At 48.0% G+C, this 19,121-nt stretch overlaps 2 protein-coding genes and 1 pseudogene across 2 annotated transcripts in view; 2 read left to right on the top strand and 1 right to left on the bottom strand.

The window, feature by feature from the left end:
• LOC119910112 (nucleotide-binding oligomerization domain-containing protein 1-like) overlaps positions 1-19,121 on the top strand; it is a 1,078,472-nt gene that overhangs the window by 566,475 nt on the left and 492,876 nt on the right. The gene's annotated exons all lie outside the window — the stretch shown is intronic.
• The window catches only part of LOC119881802, a 727,332-nt gene that overhangs the window by 496,723 nt on the left and 211,488 nt on the right, over positions 1-19,121 (bottom strand). The window lies entirely within an intron of this gene.
• LOC119904649 lies at positions 539-2,921 on the top strand (annotated as a pseudogene).

The raw sequence follows: 19,121 nt of genomic DNA, 5'->3' as shown, positions 1-19,121 counted from the left end.
GTGGATTATTATATTTTTACTAATATTTGCTCCAAGAGGCTTTTTTTGGACTGGACATGATAAGCTAGCGAGCCATGCCCATGCCCAAGAACCATGAAATACAAAAATTTTCACAATGCCTGAATTATGTGCAATGCTTGGTGAGTTCTCGTATGTCTAGGCCCCCAAAATAAAGGTAACTTTGCAGAAAAAGAAAGAAAGAAAGTAAGAAAGAAAGAAAGAAGAAGAATTCCTTCAGTTCCAATAGTGACATGTTTCGTGCTCGGGCCCTAAATATGTCCCCCTCACACAGAAGGCCAATCAGGGCCATATCATCAGCACACTTCCTGAAGTGAGTCCCAGCTTGATGACCCCTCCCTCTTCCTCCTGCTCTCCAATCACAGCGAGCTCCACTCTGTCCATAAATTTCCTTGTTCCCTCCCCTTCAGATCTCCAGTTTGAAGATGGGTGTAACCAACATGTGGTGCAAGTGCAGTTGCAGTTTGATACTGCTGTTGTCAAACTAGTTGCACTCTGAGGAGTGAAAAACGGCGGTGAAATGGCGTAGAAAGGAGTTCAGCTGGACCGAGAAAAATTCTGCTGTTCGATCTGTCTGGATCTGCTGAAGGATCCGGTGGCTATTCCCTGTGGACACAGCTACTGCATGAACTGTATTAAAAGCTTCTGGGATGTAGAGGATGAGAAGAAAATCCACAGCTGCCCTCAGTGCAGGCAGACCTTCACACCGAGGCCTGTCCTGCTGAAAAACACCATGTTAGCAGATTTAGTGGAGGAACTGAAGAAGACTGGACTCCAAGCTGCTCCTGCTGATCACTGCTATGCTGGACCTGAAGATGTGGCCTGTGATGTCTGCACTGGGAGAAAACTGAAAGCCCTCAAGTCCTGTCTGTCTGTCTGGTCTCTTACTGTGAGAAACACCTGCAGCCTCATTATGATGTGGCTCCGTTAAAGAAACACAAGCTGGTGGAGCCCTCCAAGAAGCTCCAGGAGAACATCTGCTCTCTCACGATGAGGTGATGAAGATGTTCTGCCGTACTGATCAGCAGAGTATCTGTTATCTCTGCTCTGTGGATGAACATAAAGGCCACGACACAGTCTCAGCTGCAGCAGAAAGGACCGAGAGGCAGAGAGAGCTCGAGGTGAGTCGACAAAACATCCAGCAGAGAATCCAGGACAGACAGAAAGATGTGAAGGTGCTTCAGCAGGAGGTGGAGGCTATCAATGGCTCTGCTGATAAAGCAGTGGAGGACAGTGAGAAGATCTTCACCGAGCTGATCCGTCTGATGGAGAAAAGAAGGTCTGATGTGAAGCGGCAGCTCAGATCCCAGCAGGACACTGAAGTGAGTCGAGTCAAAGAGCTTCAGGAGAAGCTGGAGCAGGAGATCACTGACTGAAGAGGAAAGACGCTGAGCTGAAGCAGCTCTCACACACAGAGGATCACAACCAGTTTCTACACAACTACCCCTCACTGTCAGCACTCAGTGAATCTACAGACTCATCCAGCATCAAGATCCGTCCTCTGCGCTACTTTGAGGATGTGACAGCGGCTGTGTCAGAAGTCAGAGATAAACTACAGGACGTTCTGACAGAGACATGGACAAACATCTTAAAGACAGTGACTGATGTGGATGTTTTACTGTCAGAACCAGAACCAGAGCCCAAGACCAGAGCTGACTTCTTAACATATTCATGTGAAATCACTCTGGATCCAAACACAGCAAACACACTGCTGTTATTATCTGAGGGGAACAGAAAAGCAACAGTAATGAAAGAACAACAGTCTTATTCTAGTCACCCAGACAGATTCACTAGATGTCTTCAGATCCTGAGTAGAGAGAGTCTGACTGGACGCTGTTACTGGGAGGTGGAGAGGAGAGGGAGAGTTGATATAGCAGTCGCCTACAAGAACATCAGCAGAGCAGGGAGTGAAAGTGTATTTGGGCGAAATGATAAATCTTGGGCGTTAGATTGTCGGTATGACAGTTATAACTTTTTGTTCAACAAAGTCCAAACTCCCGTCTCAGGTCCTCGGTCCTCCAGAGTAGGAGTGTACCTGAATCACAGAGCAGGTATTCTGTCCTTCTACAGCATCTCTGAAACCATGACTCTCCTCCACAGAGTCCAGACCACATTCACTCAGCCTCTCTGTGCTGGACTTGGGTTTTATTTTTATGGAGCCACTGCTGAGTTCTGTAAAGTCAAATAGTCAGAAGTCATTTCAGGGACAGTGGGTTAAATTCTGTCTTTTAATCCTTCAACTTATTTTGTCTTCGTGGTTGTTGCTGAGAGCTGATTGTTGTGGCCTTGACCTGTCAATCAAACATTGTGGGCGGTACTTTGAGGTCTTGTCATTAGTTGCTGTGTAAATGTTTGAGTTTCTTTAGGCGGCGCTCCTTCCTGTGTCTGTTTAGCCATGGAGGCTATCACTGCTCAGGATGACTTTTGTTTACCTGAACTGACTTTTCTCTGCATGAAAATGGAAACTTGTCTGAGCTCTAAATGTTTGTTGAATATTTGGATTGATGTATTTGTATGTTGTTGTTTCTCTTCCACTGCATGGGTCTGAAGAGAGAAAGCAGCAGACCTTCCTTTATCTCAGAGATTTTGTTCTCACTCTGGAAAGAAATCTAGAATTACATTCACATTTATTTGTTTGGCAGACCAAATGTTGTTGTTGTTGTCCGAAGAGACGTACAAATGAGGGACTGTGAGGTATTTTAAAGTGTAATTCTCCTGATCAGAATCAATAAGGAGCTCATTCTTTTCTTTGACAGCTGAGATTCTGCTCAAACACACTGATTGTGTGGATGAAGTGAATCTGTGCATGAAATCATTGAACAAGAGTCATTTAACAGACTTTACTGATGGGATGTGTGAACAAACTGAAGGTTTACATGATGAATAAACAAACATGAACCAAGTCTTTTCTTCTCGTCTTCATTCCAGGGGTTTCATACAGAGCTGATGGAGAACATGTGAAACTAATCTGAGAGTAGAACTGAGGCAGTTTTCCTCCTGAAACACCACAAAGTACAGAGTTCATGTTCAGAGCAGAAGAGCGTTTGTCAGTCAGTCTCTGTCCTTTCAGCTTTCCTCACTAAAACAGCTTTGTCACAGAGAAATGAGCAGAGTTTTCTGTCACATGGTGCTTTTTACAACCAACTTTTTGTTTGTGCTCTTAGTCAATAAAGAGGATTTTATTACACAGAATTAAAACAGTGGAGAAACAGTCAGAAATCATTTAAGTTTGGGTGTGAAGAAGTTTAGCTGAGTCAGCAGTGTGTAAAAATGTGTCTGTAATTTCTGTCCTATTAGCTTTTCAATATCCTCAAATATGTGATCTGGGGCCGACACCTCCAAATCTAGTCCTAAACAAGCTGTTAGACAAACTGAACTTCTCGGGTTACGTATGTAAGCCTGGTTCCCCGAGAAGGGGAACGAGACACTGCGTCGGTTACGACACTATGGGAACGCCTCTAGGCGAAGCAGGTCTGAACGTGAATGAAATCACTCCAATCCTATTGGCTTGTTGCTAGAACGGTAAGGTGTGACGGAATAACCGGGGGAGTATAAAGCACACCTGTACACACTCATCATTAGCTACAACAATGAAGCAGGCGCTTCAGGCGGGGAGAGAGGTGCGGCGGGCCGACGCAGTGTCTTGTTCCCCTTCTCGGGGAACCAGGGTTACATACGTAACCCGAGACGTTCCCCTTCGAGGGAACTCGAACTGCGTCGGTTACGACACTATGGAAACGAGATACCCACTAAACCGTGCCGAAAACCCCGCGTGCCCCAGTGTGCAATAAAGTGGCACGACTAAGAGGAGAGCGCACGAGGTCAAGGTCAAGACTGTAAAACCGAATGAATGTGTGCGGAGTGGCCCAGCCAGCCGCTAAACAAACATCCTGCAAAGAGGCCCCGGAAAGGAGGGCTCGAGAGGCCGCCATGCCTCTGGTAGAATGAGCCCTCACGGCCACATGTGAAGGCAAACCGCGCACCTGATAGGCCAGGGAAATAGTCTGACCAATCCAGTTGCTAATAGTATGTTTGGATGCAGAGAGCCCGGCCCTGGGAGATCCAAAACACACTAGCAGCTGGTCAGCCTTCCTCCAACGGGAGGACCTCAGAGTGTAAATACTCAGTGCTCTGACAGGGCAGAGCAGTCTCCCGTCCTCCGCCGTCACATGAGGTGGAGGATGAAATGCCAGCAGCACTGTGGACCCTGCCGCACAAGAAGGCACTTTAGGGATGTATCCTGGACGAGGGTGCAGGATAGCCCTAATATTCCCCGGGGCAAACTCCAGGCTTTGCGGGGAAACCGAAAGCGCTTGGAGATCCCCCACCCTCCTCAGAGATGTGATAGCAAGGAGAAAGGCCATCTTGAGGGTCAAGTGCTTAGCCTCAGCTGACTCCAGGGGTCCCAAGAACCACTGCCAGATCCCAAGTGGGAACCTTGCACCGAGTCGCAGGTCTCATCCTCCGGGCACCACGGAGGAAACGTACAACCAAGGGAAGTTTCCCCAAGGACCCCTCCCTCAGAGGGGTGTGGAAAGACGAAATAGCTGCCACGTACACCTTGAGGGTGGAAGGGGAAAGACCAGCAGAGAACCGGTCCTGGAGGAGCTCAAGTACCTGAACCACCGGGCAGGTAACAGGGTCCACCGACCGCTCCCTACACCAAGTGGAGAAAACGCTCCACTTCAGGCCGTACATCCTCCGTGTGGACGGGGCCCTGGAGCTCAGGAGGGTCTCGACTGCTCCGGCTGTTAGACCCGCCTCTAGGTACTGTGCCCCCTCAGGGGCCAGACCCACAGTCGCCATATGGCGGGGCAAGGGTGAAGAACCCGGCCCTGCATCTGGGACAGCAGGTCTCTCCTCAGAGGGACCCGCCAAGGCGGGCTGTCCAGGAGCGACATGATGTCCGAGAACCACACCCGGGTTGGCCAGAACGGGGCTACGAGCAGTAGGCCGACATTGTCCTGGCGGACCCGCTCCAGAAAAGCGTACAGACGTAGCCTCGGCCACTAATGTACCATGGCGTCCAGACCCAACGGGGCTGGAGGAACGAGAGAAAACCATAGCGGGCAGTGCGTAGTCTCTTGAGACGCAAACAGATCCACGTCTATGGGGCCCAACTCTTCGCACAAGAGCTCCACCACTTCGGGGTGAAGTCTCCATTCCCCGGGCCTCAGCCCCTGCCTCGACAGCAGGTCTGCTGCCTGATTCTGCGTCCCCGGGAGATCGCCCTGAGCGATAGTAACCTCTGCTGGGACCACAGGAGGATCTGACGCGCCAGTCTGTACAGAGGGCGCGAGCGCAGACCGCCCTGGTGATTCAGATAGGCCACCACCGCTGTGTTGTTCTCCTCGGAACGAACCAGGACGTGGTGGCCTTGGAGATCGGGCAGGAAACTCCTTAGAGCCTGGAACACCGCCAACATCTCGAGACAGTTGCCACTCGGATTGATGCACCTGCCAGGATCCCCTTGCAAAGCGGCCGTCCATGACCGCGCCCCAGCCCCTCTGTCGAAATGACCAGCCGGCGACAAGACCCTCCCAGCACAGGCCCCTGGGACAGGAACCAAGTTTCCTTCCAAACTGATAGGGAACGAAGACACTTGCGCGTAACCCAAATCAGACGGAGAGGATTTCCTTAGCCACCACTGCAGGGGTCTCATGTGCAGCAGTCCAGATGGTATTACGCTGGACGCAGCCGCCAGGAGACCCAACACTCGTTGAAAGTGTTTTATAGTGATGGCGTGGCCTAACTTCACCCCTTTCACGGCAGCCAATATGGTGTCGACACGTGCCGGAGACAATTGTGCCCGCATCGTTGTCGAATCCCCTACTGACCCTAGGAACGTAGTCCGTTGGGTGGGCGCCAGCACACTCTTCTTTGTGTTGAGCCTTAGCCCTAAATGCCGCAGATGAGCCAGAACGACATCTCGATGCCGAACCGCCAACTCTCGAGACTGGGCTAGAATGAGCCAGTCGTCGATGTAGTTGAAATCCGGATGCCCTGGAGCCTCAGCGGGGCCAGTGCTGCATCCATACACTTGGTGAATGTGCGAGGGGAAGTGCCAGGCCGAATGGAAGAACCCGATACTGGTAAGCCACACCCCCGAAGGCGAACCTCAGGAACTTCCTGTGAAAAGGACGGATGGAGACGTGGAAATAGGCGTCCTTTAGATCTATCGTGATGAACCAATCCTCAGATTGGATGTGCGTCACGATGGCGGGGATGATGAGCATCTTGAACCTGAATCTCCTCAGAGACCGGTTAGAACCCACAGATCCAAAATAGGGCGCAGCCCTCCGTCCTTCTTGGGGACTATGAAGTACCGGCTGTAGAACCGGCGTCTCTGTCTGGGGGGGAGACACGTTCCACGGCCCCTTTCCTCAGCAGAGTACGAACTTCCTGTCCCAACACCGGACCTTGCTCCGGGCGGACCACAGTCCAAACCACCCCTTTGAATTTTGGAGGGCGGGTTTTGAACTGTAGTCGAAACCCATGTATGGCAGTGCGCAGAACCCACGGAGAAATGTTCGTCAGGCTCCGCCAAGCCTCTGCAAAGTCTGCCAACGGAACCAACCCCTCGGGGCTGGTGGTCGGTGTCTCGTGTGATCTTCTGGTGGACCCCTGAAGCCCCATAACGGCAGGGGAGAGCCGCCGAAGATCCACGGTGAGTGAGTCTGAACGCCGCCTGACTGCAGACCCTCGGGGCAGGCAGTACCGCGTGGACTGGATGGTGGCAGGTGCGTCCTGAACGTGTAAACGGCGGGATAACATCACCCGTTGCCACGGCAGAGGGGACCTCGATCGGCCTCTGGGGGGGGTGGGGGGGTTGCGGGAGGGGAGAAAGTCTCCCCTTCCCCGGTCTTCCCTGAGCTCTGTAGGGACTGGATGACGGTCCTCAGATCGCGTCTCTCAGAAGGCTGAGGGTGAGAGCGCCGTCTCGCTGCCCCAGCTCCTCGGGGGGGCCCCCGAGAAGCGTCACTCTGCTTCCTCTCCTCTCCGTAGGAGCTCGTAGAGGGAAGGGACCTACGCCTGGCAGCCTCAGCTGCCTTGGGTCCAGACCGGCAAGGGAGGTACTGGCGGAACGCTTCGCCCTGCGTCTAACGCTCCGTGGTTCTGCGAAGCTCCGCCAGATCTTCCTCAGAGGGACCCCCCCTCTGAACCATCTCCTGTAGCAGGTCGGCTTGGTAAGCTTGAAGCACCACCATGGTGTGCAAGCTCGCACCTGCCTGGCCCGCTGCCATGTACGCCTTCCCCACGAGCATAGATGTGGTGCGACATGGCTGGAGGGTAACGCCGGCTCCTCCAGGGAGGACGCAAGTCGAGGGGAGAGATAGCTCGCAAGCGCATCCTCCGCCCGAGGCATCCTCCCATAACCACGGTCCCTAACCCCCATCACATTACTGTAGTTCAGTGATCGGGGTGTGGAAAGCCATGTAGAGAAGGGTCTGCCCCATGATTACTCAGTTCATCATGTAAATCAGGAAAGAATGGCAGAGACCAGCGTGGAGGTGGCGCGTGGTGCTTAAGAAACCTTTCATCAAGCTTACCACTAGCCTATGGTGTCTGCTCCTCCTGTGGCCAGTTGATGTTGGCTTAGCCACGGCTCTAGTCACCACCTCCAGCAGCACGTCATAGTCGGGCGCCGCCAGATGACGCCGCCCCGACACCCGGAAGTCATCGTCCACTACGCTGAGCACGGCCGCCTCCTTGGAGTCGGATTGCTGCAGCTTCTCCGGATCCAAACCGCGAGCGGGAGAAGCCGAGAACGGGCTCCCGAACGAGGAAAGGAAGCGTCGGAGCCAGCGGATGAAGGTCGGGAAAAAGCCTCAGCCGTACCGAAATCCTCCGACAGATCACGCTGTGAACCCATGAGTGAAGCCGCCAGGCCGCCTCAGCGGCCGCAGGGCCCGCACCACAGGGTGAACACATCCGGCCATCCTCGGAAAAGAGAGCCATGCTGTACCTCAGTACCCGCACGGAAAGGGCTTCGCAAAGGGCGCAGGCAGCCCCCTCGAGAGCTGCCCGGGCGTGCTCCATCCCCAAACATGAGACACACATCTCATGAGAATCTCCATCCGTGATGTACCGAGGGCAAGAAAAAAAAACACACCCTCTGTACATCTGATTGCCGGACATGCTGGTAGACTTCTTCTTCAGGTAAGACATACTGCTTGTAGGACTGGAGCTTTCTTCAAACAACATACAGAGCACCTGCTGAATAGAAAAAAGCTAATGATGAGTGTGTACAGGTGTGCTTTATACTCCTCCGGTTATTCCATCACACCTTACCGTTCTAGCAACAAGCCAATAGGATTGGAGTGATTTCATTCACGTTCAGACCTGCTTCGCCCAGAGGCGTTCCCATAGTGTTGTAACCGACGCAGTTCCCTCAAAGGGGAACACACAGAAACATCAGAAACAATCATAATATATATCAGGTCCCCACACATCCCCCCCAATATATTGATAGGTTATACAGTGGGTACGGAAAGTATTCAGACCCCTTTAAATTTTTCACTCTTTGTTTCATTGCAGCCATTTTCCAAAAATCAAAAAAGTTAATTTTATTTCTCAGTAATGTACACTCAGCACCCCATCTTGACAGAAAAAAACTGAAATATCACATGGTCATAAGTATTCAGACCCTTTGCTCAGTATTTAGTAGAAGCACCCTTTTGATTTAATACAGCCATGAGTCGTTTTGGGAAAGATGCAACAAGTTTTTCACATCTGGATTTGGGTATCCTCTGCCATTCCTCCTTGCAGATCCTCTCCAGTTCTGTCAGGTTGGATGGTAAACGTTGGTGGACAGCCATTTTCAGGTCTCTCCAGAGATGCTCAATTGGGTTTAAGTCAGGGCTCTGGCTGGGCCATTCAAGAACAGCCACGGAGTTGTTGTGAAGCCACTCCTTCGTTATTTTAGCGGTGTGCTTAGGGTCATTGTCTCGTTGGAAGGTAAACCTTCGGCCCAGTCTGAGGTCCAGAGCACTCTGGAAAAGGTTTTCGTCCAGGATATCCCTGTACTTGGCCGCATTCATCTTTCCCTCAATTGCAACCGGTCGTCCTGTCCCTGCAGCTGAAAAACACCCCCACAGCATGATGCTGCCACCACCATGCTTCACTGTTGAGACTGTATTGGACAGGTGATGAGCAGTGCCTGGTTTTCTCCACACATACCGCTTAGAATTAAGGCCAAAAAGTTCTATCTTGGTCTCATCAGACCAGAGGATCTTATTTATCACCATCCTGGAGTCCTTCAGGTGTTTTTTTAGCAAACTCCATGCGGGCTTTCATGTGTCTTGCACTGAGGAGAGGTTTCCGTCGGGCCACTCTGCCATAAAGCCCCGACTGGTGGATTGCTCCAGTGATGGTTGACTTACTTCAACTTTCTCCCATCTCCCGACTGCATCTCTGGAGCTCAGCCACAGTGACCTTTGGGTTCTTCTTTACCTCTCTCACCAAGGCTCTTCTCCCCCGATAGCTCAGTTTGGCCGGACGGCCAGCTCTAGGAAGGGTTCTGGTCGTCCCAAACGTCTTCCATTTGAGGATTATGGAGGCCACTGTGCTCTTAGGAACCTTAAGTGCAGCAGAAATTTTTTTGTAACCTTGGCCAGATCTGTGCCTTGCCACAATTCTGTCTCTGAGCTCTTCAGGCAGTTCCTTTGACCTCATGATTCTCATTTGCTCTGACATGCACTGTGAGCTGTAAGGTCTTATATAGACAGGTGTGTGGCTTTCCTAATCAAGTCCAATCAGTATAATCAAACACAGCTGGACTCAAATGAAGGTGTAGAACCATCTCAAGGATGATCAGAAGAAATAGACAGCACCTGAGTTAAATATGAGTGTCACGGCAAAGGGTCTGAATACTTATGACCATGTGATATTTCAGTTTTTCTTTTTTAATAAATTTGCAAAAATTTCTACATTTCTGTTTTTTTCTGTCAAGATGGGGTGCTGAGTGTACATTACTGAGAAATAAAATGAACTTTTTTGATTTTTGGAAAATGGCTGCAATGAAGAGTGAAAAATTTAAAGGGGTCTGAATACTTTCCGTACCCACTGTATAATAATAATCATCAGCAAATGTAATGATAATCATTACTAAAGTTAACAAACTGAGATGAACAAACAGTTTCTAGTATTAGGGTGTTTCCTGCTGCAGTTCCACGTGCGGTTTGTTCAAGTTGTGTTGCCACAGCTGCGGGTGAGTCTCTTTTTCAGATGTATTAAAATGCTGAAAACTAGAATGTGATATGAGTTTTCTGTAGAAGAGTTTTGTTCCTGGGATCACAGCACAGTGCAGGTTCCAGAGCGGGGCCCCCTGGCTCCAGAGGGCAAAGCGCTCTGCTGTGCTCCGCCTCTCTTTGTATCCGGGACTCTGCTCCCAGTGGCAGAAGAGGAGGGAGGCTCTCCCTGGACGGCCGCGTCCCCATGGACGACCCCCTCCGCTGGGGTTTGGTCCCTGCCGTTGGTCTGCTTGGACCTGGAGAAGGACAGCCGTCTGAAGAGAGAGAGCTGAGAGGAGCACAGAGGAGAGATCTGAGCTGACAGACCTTCATTTAATGACCTTCCTGTTTGTTTCACGTCACGTCTGCTGCTTCACAAAACACTGGTGGAGCCTAAACATTGTGCTAGCAGAGGAACTTTCCAAGCAATAACATTTTAACAGTACGAGAAAGACTTTAGACTGAAGTGTCTGACGGTGAAACAACTCTTTGGATGCTACAAAGCGATTGATTAAAACTTTATAAAATCGTACCCTAACCCACAAACCTTATGGAGTTAATACAGAGAGCCAGTCGTCTCTGTACAGACTCCGTTAGCTCAACAGCTGAGGATGAATGTAGTTTAGTTTACGATTGTCTAAACACCAACTTGACCACTATTCTGGATTTATCGTCTCCATCTGAGGAAGCGAGAGTGAAACTACAATTCACTGCATTACAGATGTCAGACTTTCCATTTAATTTAATGTGCTGATCATTTCATTTCTATCTCAGTACTCCAGATAGCATATCCAGGTCTGTGAAACCATGATACTGGGATACTCCTAATCTTTACAAATCAAAACAGTGCACGTGTAAAAACACTATCTGACATTTTTAATAAGGTAACTGTCTGTAATTCCAGCCCTTCGACACACTGTAACCCTGCTCACCAGTATATTGTGTGTTTCACTGTATTTGTGCAGACAGGGATAGTAAATTTAATACATTTTTGTATTTATAATTTTAATACGTGTGTGTTTTTCCAGGCTGTAAATGATGATTGTTTCCCACAAACACCTTAAATGCTGTGTGTCAACATACGTAGGTTACTGTTTCCTGAATGTAGTTTAAGGCAGATAAAACTAGGCTAAAACATCATGAGTGAAGAGAGGGTTCAGGGCCTTGCTCAGGACAGGAGAACCTTCCTTCGGCACTGGTCCGTACTGGACTCCAACATTGAGGCTTCCGGTGTCCCCACGGACTGAGCTGATCACACCAATAGGCTACAGCCTCTGCCACAATTACGGATTTGATCAACACTAAACAAGGTTTTTATGTGTCAGTGTTTTAGTAATAGGCCCGCTTCATTCAGGGCTGTTTCAGAAATGTTTTGGATCAATAGCTACTCATATAGCTGAGGCATACAGGCTACAGCAGCATCTTATTCAGCAGGGGTAGAAAGTAAGTAGGCCTTCTTCATTTACTCAAGCGCTGTCACAGGAGACTCAAGATTACTACTGAAGCTGCTAAAAGGCATACTTCGCTACTTGTACATACTTATGTGGAAGTTCAATATTTTTATTGTTATTTAGAAATAATAATATTTTTTATAAATGCTGTTTTTTGTCAGCAGTGGGTACATTATGTATCTAATGACTGATAGCAGAACAGCTGATGGAGAACTTAGTAGTTTTTTATTTGACATGCAGTTCAGTGTGAAATCCTGCACCCTTAGCTTTGGTGTGATCCAGTATCTCTTGTGTTCTCTCTGCTTTTCCTGATGTTTCACTCAGTTTATTGCGACTCGCTACCACTTTGCACTGGACAGGTAACAACCAATCAGATTGTGTGAGCTGTGCGTTGCTGTCCACAGTATTATATGGGTCAGAAAGAGCTGGAGGGACTAAACCAGACAAGCTGCTGACCCAACGCAGTAAAGTGAAAGCACAGAAATGCAGAGTCCAAATGGACATCTGGACTTGTTTCTTCGTTTCCCTCTGGGTCTTTCACTGCAGACCAATCAGAGTCTCTTACAAGGCCTGCTGGAAGAGAGAGGAAATGGCTCACAGAACAACCAAGAAACAATCCAATACATCAAGCAGAAGATCAGGGAGAATTCAATTCAATTCAATTCAATTTTATTTATATAGCACCAAATCACAACAACAGTTATCTCACAGCACAGGTCTAGACCATACTCTGTGATGATATTTAAAGAAGCCCAACAGTTCCCACCAAGAGCAAGCACTAGGCGACAGAGGCGAGGAAAAACTTCCTTTTAAGAGGCAGAAACCTCGAGCAGAACCATGACTCAGGGTGGGCGGCCATCTGCCTCGACTGGTTGGGGTGAAGGAGAGAGAGAGGGGGGGGGGTGTAAGGAGAGAGAGAGGGGAGGGAGGCAGCCTACACAATATACACACAGAGGTACAGACAGTGAAGGTGATGTTGCTATAGACTAAATGAAAAATGGTACAGATATTTATAATAGTGTTAATGGTAACCATCGTAATGTTAATGATTATAATAACAATAATAACAATAAGACTAGCAACAATAGTCGTTGCAGCAGAGGGTGTCGAGCAGGAACACGGGGGCAGCAGGTGACCCGCAACCACAGATCCAGACTCCACAGCTCCAGAGCCAGAAAACCTGCAGGAAGTGATAGGAGGAGAGAGGAGAGAGACGAGAAAGATCAAGACTGCCAGAAAGGGGAGAAGTTGTGTTAGTAACATGCAATAATGGGATGAGGTTGCATACAGAGGGAGAGAAAGTAGAGGAGAGAGGAGCTCAGTGCATCATGGGAAATCCCCCGGCAGTCTAGGCCTATAGCAGCATAACTAAGGGATGGTTCAGGACTCACCTGAGCCAGCCCTAACTATAAGCTTTATCAAAGAGGAAAGTCTTAAGCCTACTCTTAAATGTGGAGATGGTGTCTGCCTCCTGAACCCAAACTGGAACCTGGTTCCACAGGAGAGGAGCTTGATAGCTGAACGCTCTGGCTCCTAGTCTACTTTTGGAGACTCTAGGAACCACAAGTAACCCTGCATTCTGGGAGCGCAGTGCTCTGGTGGGGTAGTAAGGTACTATGAGCTCTTTAAGATAAGATGGTGCCTGACCATTAAGAGCTTTGTTGGTAAGAAGAATGATTTTAAATTCTATTCTGGATTTTACTGGAAGCCAATGCAAGAAGCTAAAACAGGAGAAATGTGATCTCTTTTCCTGGTTCCTGTCAGAACACGTGCTGCAGCATTCTGGATCAGCTGAAGAGTCTTAATGGACTTTTTCGAGCAGCCTGATAATAAGGAATTGCAGTAATCCAGCCTAGAAGTAACAAATGCATGGACTAGTTTTTCTGCATCATTTTTAGACAGGATGTTCCTGATTTTCGCAATATTACGTAGGTGAAAAAAGGCAGTCCTTGAAATTTGCTTAATGTGAGACTTAAACGACATGTCCTGATCAAAGATAACTCCAAGATTCCTCACAGGGCGATGCCATCAAGGGAAACTATATCTTTAGATAATGCATCACGGAGGTGCTTAGGCCCCAGAACAATAACTTCAGTTTTATCTGAGTTTAACATTAGAAAATTACAGGTCATCCAGGTTTTAACATCCTGAAGGCACATTTGAAGTTTAGCTAACTGATGAGTTTCGTATGGCTTGATTGATAGATAACTGAGTATCATTTGCATAACAATGAAAGCTTATGGAATATTTCCTGATAATATTGCCTAAAGGAAGCATATATAAAGTGAAGAGGATTGGTCCGAGGACAGATCCTTGAGGAACACCATGACTAACTTTGGCGTGCATGGACTCATCGTTAACATGTACAAACTGAAATCGATCTGATAAATAGGACTTAAACCAGCTAGAGCGGTTCCTTTAATGCCAATGAAATGTTCCAGTCTCTACAATAGGGTCTGATGGTCAATGGTATCAAATGCAGCACTAAGATCTAATAAAACCAGCACAGAGACAAGTCCTTTGTCTGATGCAATGAGGAGGTCATTAGTAATTTTCACCAGTGCTGTCTCTGTGCTATGATGAGCTCTAAATCCTGACTGAAAATCCTCAAATAAACTATTGCTCTGTAGAAAGTCACACAGCTGTTTAGCAACTGCTTTCTCCAGAACCTTAGAGAGAAATGGAAGGTTAGATATAGGTCTATAGTTGGCCAAAACATCCGGATCAAGTTTGGGCTTTTTCAGAAGAGGTTTAATTACAGCTACTTTAAAGTACTGTGGTACATAGCCTGTTGATAAAGATAGATTGATCATATCTAGTATAGAAGTGCTAACTAAGGGTAAAACTTCTTTAAGCAGCCTAGTCGGGATGGGGTCTAAGAGGCAGATTGTTGGTTTAGATGAAGAAATTATTGAAGTTAGTTGGTAAAGACTGAGGGAAGCAAAACAGTCTAAACATGTATCTGGTTCTACAGCCGTTTCTAAGGTTCCTGAGTTAAGAGATAAGTCGGTGCCAGTTGAGGGCAGGTCTTGGTGAATTTTGTCTCTAATAGCTAGAATTTTATCATTAAAGAAGCTCATGAAGTCGTAACTACTGAGAGAATCCACCTCCTGATAGAAGCATCAACCTCTTCCACTGTTTGAAGGAAGTGGATGATCGAGGTCCAACAGTACTTCAACTCAGGAAGTCTCTGCACAGATAAACTCTCTCCTGATCAGTGCTCAGCTCTGGTCTTCATCTTAATGTCATCAGAAAAAGAAAAAGCTTCAGAGGAGGCTCTTCTGAGGCTGCTGCCAGTGGTCAAAGCCTGCCAGAAAGCTCTGTAGGTGCCCAGCGAGCTGAAAATATTTAATATACTGTACATACATTAAATGTTGTCTTCAGATCTTTTTACTTGTTGTTTCACCAGACTGAGTCTCTGTAACCTCTCAGAGAGAAGCTGTGAAGCTCTGTGCTCAGTTCTCAGCGCCCAGTCCTCTAGTCTGAGAGAATAGGACCTGAGTAACAACAACCTGCAGGATTCAGGAGTGAAGCTGCTGTCTGCTGGAATGGAGAGTCCACATTGTGAACTGGAAGCTCTCAGGTCAGGATTCATCAACATGTTCAGCAGATGGTCATGTATATCTCAATTTAAAGGCAAAACAAGTGAATTATGAAGAATTAAGCGTGAAGCTTAATATATCTTGATATGATGTTTAATTCATGTTGCAGTGGGTGAAAGACCCTGGGTTAACCCTGAAAAAGCAGAAAGGACCTGCGTTATGTCAACAACTGAGCCATGAAGAAAAAAATAACTCCAAAAGAAAACACAAAGCTTATTATTATTATTTCAAACAGAAACTGGTTTTAACTCATAAAGAGGTTTTTCTCCACATCAATGGAGCACTCTATTCTTAGAAACATGACATTTACTTCAATGTAAACAAACTGCAGAAAGGCATCTTGAGTTGAGCGTCTGACAGCTACTCTCCAGTTTTCTGCAAAATGCATCAGTCCCGCTGCAAATTTCACCCCGAGTCCAATGCCGCAAACGCTCCAGCGTCTTCCTGTCAAAAGTTATTCAACAATGCATGTCAACCTCCAATGTCTTCCCCTCCTCATCCCCATTCCTGCCTGCCTGTGTCCGCTGCCTACTTCCTACAGCCTTCACAGTGGATTTACAGCAACCACTCAGGGACCTTTGTGACCAAGGTCCCCCGAGTTGCTGCCTCCCATTGCAGCTAGAAAGTCCACCTCCTCTTCAGAAGAGCCAGGCTTCCTCTCCCAGTGTGTAACCATTCCTACTACCACCCCGGGGGGCCGCCCATCAGCTTTACCTTTGAAAATTCGACTTCACTCTATCAGGTCCACTGGAAGTCGCCCCCCCCCCCGAGTCCAACACTGCCACCCCCACAGATCTACAGCCTTCCTGTCAAGAGTTACTCCAAAAAGGCCCATTTGGAGGTGGTTTCCATCCCCTTACCTACTGTTAACCCTAATATTCTACTGTTTGCTCGCCCACCCAAAAACCTGCACAAAACACACCAGTCGCACGGGAAATTCCACCCCAAGTCCAACGCAGAAAACCGTTTTGCACTAGTGCCTTCCTGTCAAAAGCTATTCCCCCAAAACTCACCTGACTTTCCATACTTAAAATCTGGCAGTCATTTTCCGTCCGCTATGCAGCGCCTACGCTGGAGGCGGGACAGCGTCTGACAGCTGTCTCCAAAGGGCATCAGTCCTACTTGAAATTCCACCCCGAGTCCAACGCTGCCCCTCCCCTGCCTCTACCGCCCTCCTGTCAAAAGTTATTCAACAATGCATCTCGCCGCACTCATTCTGCTTCCTGGGCACCATCATCTCCCAGGACCTCAAGTGGGAGCTGATCATCACCTCCCTCACCAACAAGGCCCAGCAGAGAATCTACTTCCTGCTGCAGCTGAAAAAGTTCAAACTGCCAAAGACACTGACGGTGCACATTCACCACCGCCATCATTGTGTCCATCCTCACATCCTCCTCTCTGCACGTGTAATTATTATTTGATTTCATGTCATGTGCAAACCTGCAATACTGCACATATTTCTTGTCAATTGTTGATCCTTGTTGTTCTATATATTTGTATTTTGTCACTTTATATATTTATCTACACAATATCCTCTTCTGCTGCAATATGTCTGCACAACACAAACCCAGAGGAATGAACATGTGAATCTTTGCCACCTTGTTCTTTCTCTGCACACGGTTGTATTATTCTTCTCTATTCTTTTATTCTTCTTATATAACTATGCTCACATTGTCAATGTTTGCACATGCTTGTGAGTTACCCTGTCAATTTTGCGCTCTCTTTTTCCTTTAGTGTTATAGCATAATTTTTGTATACTCTACTTCTTATTTATTCCTATTTTTCTTGATGTTCATGTGTACTGTAAGCACCAATTTATATCAAGGCAAATTCCTCGTACCTGTAAAATACTACTTGGCAAGCTCTTTCTGATTCTGATCCTCCAATGTGTAGTCTTGTTTATCATCCCCGTTCCCGTCTGCCCGCTCGGGGGACAATGCCTAAACCCAACACTCGCTGAGGCCTTGCGACCGGGAGTGTCCTGGTTTTTTCTCCTTTCTATCAGTTATTCTGCTTTTTCCTTGGTTTTCTGTTCCCTGCCTGCCTCCCTGTGTTTTCTCCCCTGTGTGCTCTCTCTCCCTCTGCTCCTGAGCCCAGCCAACTACCTGCACCTGCATCTCATCAGCCACCTCGTCAGCCTGCCACACCTGCCAGTAATCACCTCATGCCTGCCTGTATTTCAACCCCGGTTCTCCACACCATCCTCGCTTGATCGTCGTTGCTCCATACCCGGTGCCACCTCCGTGTTCAGGCTTTCATGTTTCTTCACATTTTCCCTGTGCCTTGTCGTTGTCTTCTCTAACCCTGTCTCTCTGTCTGTTTCCCTCCCAGGTACACTCACCCTCGTCCTCCGTTCAGTCGGCTGGGCTCATCCTCCTTGGACTTTCCTCACGGCGTCCTCCCTGTTCCCCCGCCTCTCCTCGCTTCCTCGGCCCCTGTGTTCCCCGGCTCCCTGGCCCCCAGGCTCCTTGGTTCCCCGTACCTGTTTTCCCCGACATCCTCCTCTCCCTCCACTCCAGTCCCTCTGAACCTTTTTCCCTCAATAAACCTCCTTCCCTCAGAGTGCTGCATTTGGGTCCTCTCTGTCCCCACACCACACAACCTCATAACAGATAGGCCTTCATCTCAGGACAGTTGGTTCCTACTCCCAGACTGGTTGCGCTGTGTATGTTTGTCTGACCTTTTGCAAAGAATAAAAGACTTTAAGGACCTCAGGATTGAACTCTTTATTTCACAAGACTCACTTAAGGTTTCAGTCCGGTTACACTGCTGACAATGTGGCCTGGCCGTCGCTGCTCATGTAAGCTCAGTAAGCAGATTTTTTTTAATGGCAGACATATGGTGGAAGGAAGTTTTTTTAGCCTCTCCAAAGTTAGAAATCTAGCTTTTCTGTAGTCAAAAATGTATGGTTTGCAACGTCATTGATTATTGGACAACTCTACACAACATTGCCTTCAAAATGGTATTTTTTTTTTGCGTGGCTAAGGGGTTTTAACTGCAGACTGTGCAGGACTCAACTGCTCAGATTTAAACCAGAACCAAGAGGTCTGATCACATCACACCTGTTTGAACCTCTTTACGTCGGCTTGCTGTTTGTTTCAGGACTGATTTTAAGATCTTATTGATCACTCAGGCTCTCCAGGACCTGGCTCCAGAATAGATTTTGGATCTTATAACTCCTTATGAGCCTTTGTGTAGTTTGAGATCTTCGGGCTCCTGTTTCTTTCTGGGTCCAGGCTAAAAGCTAAAGGGCCCAAAACACACTTTCATAATTTATTTTACTCTTTTTCTTCTTTTATCCTGCATATTTAATATTTTATCCCCCCTCATGTATTTTATCATATACTGTGGTATCTTTCTCTCTCTGTGTCTCTTGTGAAGCACTTTGTACTTTGTTTTGATGAGTAAAGTCTATAAATAAAGTTTATTATTAGAATAGAAATCCCAGTCTTCTGTAGTTCAGCTGTGGTCACAGTTTGCTCCTCAGTCCCTCTCTTCAGCCACACTCTCTCATCCCCAACCCTCTGCATCTGTCCTGTCTCTCATCTTCTGTCCATCAGCTCCCCAGACCTGCCATCCTCAAGCTGTCCACCAGAGGCCCTCGGATTGTTACTCCTTTCCCTGTCACCTGACTGCCCCGCCCACCTGCACACCTGTTCCCACTTCCTCTGTCCTGCAGCTACCTGGCCTACTCCGCCCACTCCTCACCTACAACTCATTCCCTCATCAGACCATAGATACCGGTTCACTTCCTCTGTTCAGGACCAGTTCATCAAAGCTGCCTTGTTGGACTTTGTGTTTCTGTTACCTGGACTTAG

This window comes from Micropterus salmoides, unplaced genomic scaffold, assembly GCF_014851395.1.
Source record: "Micropterus salmoides isolate LMB-PRFRI ecotype aquatic unplaced genomic scaffold, ASM1485139v1 Ms_hic_scaffold_1, whole genome shotgun sequence".
Taxonomy (NCBI): Eukaryota; Metazoa; Chordata; class Actinopteri; order Centrarchiformes; family Centrarchidae; genus Micropterus; species Micropterus salmoides.
Note: the sequence above shows the minus strand (reverse complement) of the source record. Positions and strands in the feature narration are given on the sequence as shown.